Source organism: Dendroctonus ponderosae, unplaced genomic scaffold (assembly GCF_020466585.1).
Source record: "Dendroctonus ponderosae isolate FM_Combo_2020 unplaced genomic scaffold, Dpon_F_20191213v2 Dpon_F_20191213_2, whole genome shotgun sequence".
NCBI lineage: Eukaryota > Metazoa > Arthropoda > Insecta > Coleoptera > Curculionidae > Dendroctonus > Dendroctonus ponderosae.
The window spans coordinates 18,716,987-18,725,619 of NW_026018165.1; positions in this window are offsets into that span (position 1 = coordinate 18,716,987).

An 8,633-nucleotide genomic window follows, 5' to 3' on the forward strand; every position below is an offset into this window, starting at 1 on the left:
ACAAGGAAAACAATGAGTCAAAGTACATCTGTTGGAAAATTCGCGCAATTAAACCAAGAAATTTATTTTTGAGAAACTGCCAAAGTTGAACATGAAACGCTCACTTGCAACGCGTTCTAAAAAAAATTGTAATTTACCATTCAGCCAAAGTGCCGACTGGAAACATTTGCAGAAGGAAAACAATGAGTTAAAGTAGATCTGCTGGAAGATTCAAGCAAATAAACCGAGAAACTTATTTTTGAGAAACTACCAAACTTGAACATGAAACGCTCACTTGCAACGCGTTCTAAAAAAAAATGTAATTTACCACCCAGACAAAGTGTCGACTGGAAACTTTTGCAGAGGGACACTAATGAGTTCTCACTCATATCTCAGTATCTGTACAATAAAACTCGAGAAATTCACTAAAAAACTTATTTTTGAGAAACTTGAACTTTAAGGTTTCTGCAAAGAAACTGTAATTTACAAGCCAGACAAAGAGTCAACTAGAAACTGAGTTAAAGCACAAAGCAGCAATGGAAGAATCTGCTAATTCATATGGTGAAATTAACTGGATATCTGGAAATTGCCTATTTTGGTGTTCATTCGAAAAACTTAGACAAGTTTAATTTCCCAAATTTTTGTTTGTTACTTCAGTAGAAAAGAAGCGACAATTAAGGCCTTTGCAAGTAGGTTTTAAAAGACAATTACCAAACCCTGTTTCTAAGGCCCCAATAGCTCGAAAATCCTGACAATTGTTTTTGTTGGAACAACAGCAATCTACGCTATTACTGAACATAAAGCCGGATTCTTCGATCAATTATTTCAGTAATAGCCAGAGTAAAGTCAGTCATTGTTTCGTTGCGCCCCAAGTGATAACTAAAATGTTGGTGGGCGTAATTCTAATACTTATGGAGATTAGGTTTAAGTCATTAAGTGCACCGAAGAGCATGGAAAGAAACCGAATTCTACCAGTTATTCATAAAAGCGTTTCTACAGTTGAAGAATTCCATACGTTTGCAAACAAGAACGTGTTGAAGTGCTAATATTAAGTTCAAAGGTCTGTAAACGGCATTTTGGGTGTAGTTTTCATCTGATCAATGGCTTTAGACCATGTAAGAAAGAAGCAATTAATCCCAAATCTTCATTGAAAGTCACATTAAACTTAGAAACACTCACACGGTTTTCAATCTAGTTTACATAGAATTTTCTTTCCGTTAGATAGAATGACGAACTTTCAACAAATCAAGAAAAATTTGCTACGTTATTGCTGAAGTTTCATACATGATTGAGGAATTGAGATGAACAGGAAGACATTTGGTGTCGTAAAATTCCACTGGTGCATTTTTTAATTTTTTGCAATAAACAACACTTTAACAACTTAACCGTAAATATTGAAAGCGGTTTCAGGTATTATGAGCAAACGGAATCAGGCCTGGAGCGATTACAGGCCATTAACTTTTTTAAGTCCTATGATTAATAACTCGCACTAAATTATGGAACATCCAACAAAGCCAATTTCTTCAAGAAAGACGGTTGAATCATTAACGAAACTATCTTATGTAGCTGTTTTTTGCCTGGAGTGGGGAAATGCAAATTTTCATTGTTGCCTCTCTAACAGGCAAAAGAGGTTCCTCCATGTATGTAATCCATTACATAATACCACGACACACTTGAAGCCACCACCATCAACTCTGTGCTATTCGCCTTTCAACTGTACCTTCCGATAAAAACAGGAATATAATCGACGATATGACGAAAGAGATAAACACGAACTCGGTGTTTAAAATTCACGAGGTCTCAAGAATCTTTAGCTTTTGCCTTGGAAAGTCATCGTTATTCAGTCCATGTAGTTTTCGATTTTTTATCTTTGTCTGTAGTTTGCCTGAAGGGGACTGCGGCAATTCAAACCACAACCTGTTCTTCGGCATAGGCGTTCTTTAAGCTCATTAGTTTATTTCTAGAATATATATTGAACATTGATGCATGACTGTCAAATTGGAGATTTCCCTTTTGTAACGTTGGCTTTTTTAATGGAAAAACTGTGAGCCGATTGATTTTGTGAAGATGGTTGATCTTGAAACTGCTGAGTTTTTCGGGCTATGCTGAGCGAACCACTTCTGAAGATGCAGGAAAGTCGTGCTTGCGACACGTTAGTAAAATGCTTTTACACGACTTAAAAAACCCAAAAAACTCCTCGTGCTTGATATTTTTAAACTTCTTATTGAAAAATTACTACCTACCTATTAAAAATCCCAATTATTCACTTCTTCACCAGCCTTTTCTGGCAGGAATAGGCCGAAAGAACATTCATAGTCACATTGTTGTGTCGATTCGCTTGAAACAAACTTTTGTTGCCAAGACAAGAATGGTTAGGTCTTGAAGAAACCTACCCTCCTGCAGGTCAGTTTGGCCTTTTCGCAATTTTTTTGTGTAAGTTTCCAAGAACAAATTCTTCCCGTCCTAAATCAGCACGTCCAATTCGGAAAAGATACGCTTAGTCACACCATAAATTGTTAGGACATTCTTTGTGAAGACCTCCGAAGCGTAAAGGGTGGCAAAACGTGTACTTTTAACGAGAATATCGGATGTTTGCTTCGTTTGACGCCCCAACCGACGGAGAATATAAGGGATGTGCTGGCCTGCAGTGGTGGCACTGGAAATAACTCCTGCTGCACATTTTCCAATCGGCATTTTTTCCCTGTTGCTGCTCAATGAGCTTTGTGCTACGCACATAAGCGTTCCAGTGGAAAAAGGAGCTGGACTAATCCAGGAAAACCCCACATGAAAGTTCGTCCTTCACCAGTCTCATTGTTGAATAGGCCATCCATGCGCCTTTCTGGTTCACTTTCATCAGGGTTTATAATTGATGTCCTCCGCCTATGGCTTTAGTCTTCGAATACACTTAGTGCCGTGCCATACAATACAATAATAGACCGAAATGTGGGGGGGCTTTTGGACAATGATCACTAGAAAATTGGTACGAAGGAAGCTCTTCAGTCTTCTTCAGAATTTTTTCGTAGTTTACATTCGACTAGAGCCAGATGTTTGTTTGGGTTGGCGTGTTCAACTTCCCATTTGGCGAATCATCATTTTTAATTTTTTTCAAATAGTGACGAACCTTTTTCATGGCTGAACGTCGAAATTTAATTGACTCGGTCGAAACGAGCTCAGCATTTCTGTTGTTAAATACTGCATGGTTATTTGCAGTTGTCTAAACAGTTTCTGTATGATTCACATGCGCAATTAGGTGTACAAGGTGAGTTTTTCGGGCATGGATAAGAATTGAAAGTTTTTTCGCTTTCAGGCACGAGTGTTTGCGGGTTGCTGCGCCCTTCTGAAGAATTCTGAAGATGAAAGCTTCTGGTGCGTGCGAAACGTCAGGAGGAAAATTGGTTCCACGACGCAATAGAAGCCCCAAAAGCTCCAAATCCAGTTTGAAAGAGTTTGGCATTTTTTTAAGTTTTATAGACAATTTTACGGAAGCCGCTTGAAGATCGTGATTGCGTGATTGAAAAACTGCTAAAAATTAGCCGAAAATGTGGATTATTTTCGGTCTGAAGCTTTTAGGGTGTTTTTCAGTGAGCTCTTTCGCTCCTGTCATTATTTTGCTGAAAATGATGTAGAATGTGAAGTATTTTGGAAAACTTGATATTTTTCGAAAAAATCGACCTCCATCCTTAGAAATTTTCGGAAAAAATCAAAATTTTTCATACGTGTTTTTTTTTAGTTCAATGGATTGTTTCCAACCTAAGAAGGTTCCCAGTATGCACATATTAAGTGTTTGCGCCTATAATAAGGAAGATGTCGCCGGTTAAAAATCTCGACTGCTCGAAAACCCCTAAAAATGATCAAAAAATGTGGATTATTTTGGATCTGAGTTTTCAAGTGCGTTTTTCAATGAGCTTTTTACGTTCTCCTCATAATTTTGATGAAATTGATGTATAATGTGAAGTAATTTGGAAAACTTGATATTTTTCGAAAAAATCGACCTCCACCCTTAGAAATTTTCGGAAAAAATCAAAATTTTTCATACGTGTTTTTTTTAGTTCAATGGATTGTTTCCAACCTAAGAAGGTTCCCAGTATGCACATATTAAGTGTTTGCGCCTATAATAAAGAAGATGTCGCCGGTTAAAAATCTCGACTGCTCGAAAACCGCTATAAATGATCAACAAATGTGGATTCTTTTGGATCTAAATTTTCTAGTGCGTTTTTCAATGAGCTTTTTACGTTCTCCTCATAATTTTGATGAAATTGATGTATAATGTGAAGCAATTTGAAAAACTTGATATTTTTCGAAAAAATAGACCTCCATCCTTAGAAATTTTCGGACAAAAATCAACATTTTTCATGCGTGTTTTCTTGAGTTTAATGGGTTGTGTCCAACCTAAGAAGCTTCCAGGTGCACTTATAAAGTGTTTGAGTCTATAATAAGGAAGATGTTGGCGGTAAGATATCGTGATTGCCCAACACCCGCTGAAAATGAACAAAAAATGTTGATTATTCTGGATCTGAACCTTCCAGTGCGATTTTCAATGAGCTCCTTACATTCATCGCATCATTTTAATGAAATCGATGGAAAATTTGTGGCACTTTGTAAAACTTGTTATTTTTCGAAAAAATTGACCTCAACCCTCATTACATTTTGGGAGAAAAATCAAAATTTGACATGCATGTTTTTTAGCTTCAAAAAATGTTTGCGACATAAAATGATTTCCAATATGCACAAGGAAGATATCGTCGGTTAAACATCGCGATTGCCTCAAAACCGCTAAAAATCAACAGATAATGTGGGTTAATTTAGATCTGAAGCTTAGTACGTTTTTAATGAGCTTTTTACTCGCATCCTTTTTTAGAACCATTTAGAATTGGAGGCAATTTTGAAAAACTTGATATTTTTCCTGATGTTTCCGAACGAACAAAAAAATTCTCCACCTAAAAAAAACCTCGAAATCCTCACCAGTTCTATGCAATGGCTGATAGCCAAAATATTTTTTCTAATCAAATACTTAGCCATAAACAATCCCAAGCGGGCCTGATTCATAAATTAACATTATATCGAGTATTCGCTTTGCAGATACATTTAAGTTACATTAAATTTGTAATATTTACACCGGATATTTGTTTAGGCATTGTTAGTGAAAAAAACTGATGGCTTGCAGAGTCGTACTCCATATCGATTGGATCTTCGGGGCCAACATCTAATATTTAAGCAAACACAAACACGTTTTCCTCGGGCTTCGGACACAAATTTCAAATGCCTAAATTATAAAAAGAGTGTTTTCGCCGCCGCATGATTTATTGACTGTCGAAGAAGATACATGATGAATTTGTGTGTTTTGGGGGCGATTAAAAAAACGACGTTTGGATTATTGAGGGCCAAACAAACCTTTTCAAAACTCGGTGTTTCTAATAGGCTCCGATTGCTCCTTACCAAAGCCTGCCAATGTTTCGGTGGATGCCCACATTTTCAAAACGAACTAAAGTAAATTGCTTCCGCTAATGAAATATATAAACAAATAAATAATTTCGCCATCTCAGCAAATTGTCAATAAAGAACCAGTTAGGCTTCAATAAGTCGCCGCTTTGTATTTCCCGCACTAACGGCTCGAAGCCCTTTTTTCCGGGTATTGGCCGTAATGCGGTTTATCATGTAAAGCGGTTTCTTCGACGTCAAATTTACCATGACTGGTTTTTGCTTTTCACATAAAACTATCGAGGAATTGAAGAATTTGGTAACTTTTTCGGATAATGCCGAATTGATTTTGTCCATTACAGGCGATAATCAGTTTAGGTGGTAGGGCGATAGCTCCCTAATGGAAGTTAGGGGCGCACACCCGGCAGGGGATGTCGCACTTAATATCAGCACGAGACCAGCCGCTTTGAAACTGAACAGAAGGTCTATTCCCAATCCAGGGAGTTTATGTAGCTGCATCGTCAATTCCGCATTCGTTTAACGACTTTTTAAAATATTTTCACAGAAAACTTTGCTTCGTCAAAGACATCCTTAAGAACCACCGCGAAAAAGGCCACAGTTTTGGCAACTAGTGAGGGAAAACCCGTTAAAATTCCTAAGTAGTGTTAACAACACGCCTGCGATAAACCCCCAGTGCGTCTTGCGACAGGAATGTTGACTCAAAGAACCTCCTCTATATTCTGATATGGAGGAACCCTACTAAAACTCTCTCGATTTTCCTGAATTGCTACTGTCAATCAAGTGGGCACATGCAGGGTTTCAGTGACTTCAGCCGCTTGCTCATCTGGAATAATTCTTGGGATATTCACAGAGGGAAGACCGATAGTTGCTGGTCTATATGGAGGCTCTAATTGAAAGTGACAGTTTCTGGGAAATTCGAGATTTATACCTTAGATCTTCCATGCAAAAGTAATGTTTCCCGTTGGCGGTTTAAAGACAACAAAACAAAACATCGGGAAAATTCACAAGAGATAAACTTTCGAGGCCATTCCTCGAAGCTAATGGGTTTTTCGGGTTTTTAGGCCGTCGTTCGGAAGATTCTTCTGAAGATGCAAGCCACTCGGGCTTGCGAAACGTCAAGGGGAAATTCTACCGAACGACGGCCTAAAAACCCGAAAAACCCATTAGTATCGGGAAAATTGCTTCCAAAAGTGAAACTTTGAAGGCGAAAGTTTACGATTAAGTCGGGGCAGAAATTGCGACAAAAACCGCGAAACCCGCGTTAAAAGCATACATTTTCTTAAAGTTGAATTCTTCGGGCAACCTAAGACCTTTCTGGAGTGTTTTTTTGCAAAAAGCATCTCAAGTAGGTGCCGCTTTAATTTGTATAAAACCCCCCAATGATTGAAAAATTTCACTTTCCGATCCCGTATTTTTCCATGATTTGGCCAAATTTCCCTTTCAAAATTAAGCTAGCAAACGCCAAAAGAATCAAGAAAAAAGTTCGTCTAAACCCATCATCGCCAATAACTTTGCCTTGGCTGAAAATATTTTATGCAACTTCCCCAAAAATTGTTGTTAAACGAAGTCAATTTTCAATCATAAATGAGTATAAGTAACTCCAATATATTGATTTCTGTACGTTTCAGATGGAGCCACGTCCCGGGTGAGTCTTTGAACATCAGCACTCTCTAGCGTTCCTGCAAGCATTATAAAATCCTGCTGCAAATTTCCGGATTTATTTCAACCAACCTCACCATTCCCTGCACTGTACGCGATCAAAATCTCGTATTCCTTCACTGTTGAAGCCGCAGCAGGAATTTTCCTGGTCAACTCTGAAGAAAGTTTCGCTTTTCACGCAAATTGAAGCGTTTGAAATTTGCAGTATCGGCGGCGTCCTCTATGCTTAGCCAAGCTTACCATTCACTACCAAATATGGGCCCTGCCTATAAACTCATTATAGCCGGGCTGGTATCAAACTCAGCCACTCCTCAGCGCTTTCTAAGCGCCTCCTCCGATCTCCTGCAGGGTCAAGTGATTTATAGTTATCAATTTGAATGATATTTAAAATTGCCTCGCATGTGGCGGCCTATAATTAATACCTAATTATGAGTCGTTTCTTTTTTAAATTATGGCGAATTGGTAGCGTGTGTTATGCAATATGAGTACCATATTCGTAAATAGGTGGGTACTTACTTTTATGGTGCCGGGACATGAAGTCGCCCGCAGAAGTTCACGGGTAAGACTTGGTGTGTCTCAGCAGCGCGGTTTTGCTTACTTTTCTAACAAAAGTTGATATAAGTAAGCGCTGTTGATCAGCAAGTTTTGGGTAACCAGAGTTTGATTTTTTCCTTTTGATGAATAGAAATTGATGAGATCCCGAAACATGCGAGTATTTTAATATGAAGAAGAACAAACTTGCAGTTRACTTGAGGTATTTCAATATGAAGAAGAACAAACTTGCAGTTAACTTGACGTATTTCAATATGAAGAGGAAMAGCGAAAATTTTTCAGAGGTGTAAAACTTGCGGAAATCAAAAATAATAAAAACAGCATTTGGAAACACTAAGAATGAGTGAGCAAGAGAATAAATACGTTCAGATAACTCAGGATTTCGTCGCGCACTTGGGTAAAAACATCCATTTTGAGCTCGAGTTTCTAAGCTGGAAAAAAATGGGATGATGGGTGCATTTTTTGAAACTTTCAGAATATTTTTAGCGAAGTGTTTAATGACAATGGTGAAATTTCCAAATTAATACTTTCATTCTTGAGACCCAGATTTACTAATCTGCCTAATAATCGGATTGTGGGCGATTTTTGCGAAACTCTCAAGATTTTTAGAGCTAACGGTCGAGGTCGTTCATTTCACAAACTCTTGACTCTCAGGCTCTTGACAGTCAAGTGTTTTCTAAAGTTGGTGAAAATTTCAAATATCTGCTTGCTTTAGTTTGGGAAATGTGGTGTTTTTAATGGAGAGGGAGCAATTGATAAAAACATCCATTTTGAGAGCGAGAGCTACTAAGCTGGCAAAAATTGGGATTCTGTGTGATTTTTATGAAACTCTCAGAATATTTAGAGCGAAGTGTTTACTAACGATGGTGAACTTTCCCAATTGCTACTTCCTTCAGTTTAGAAAATGCGATTTTTTAAAGAAGAGGGCCTAATTGCTTAAAATAGCCATTTTTGAGACCCAGACTTTCAAATCTGGCTAATATTCGGATTGTGGGCGATTTTTA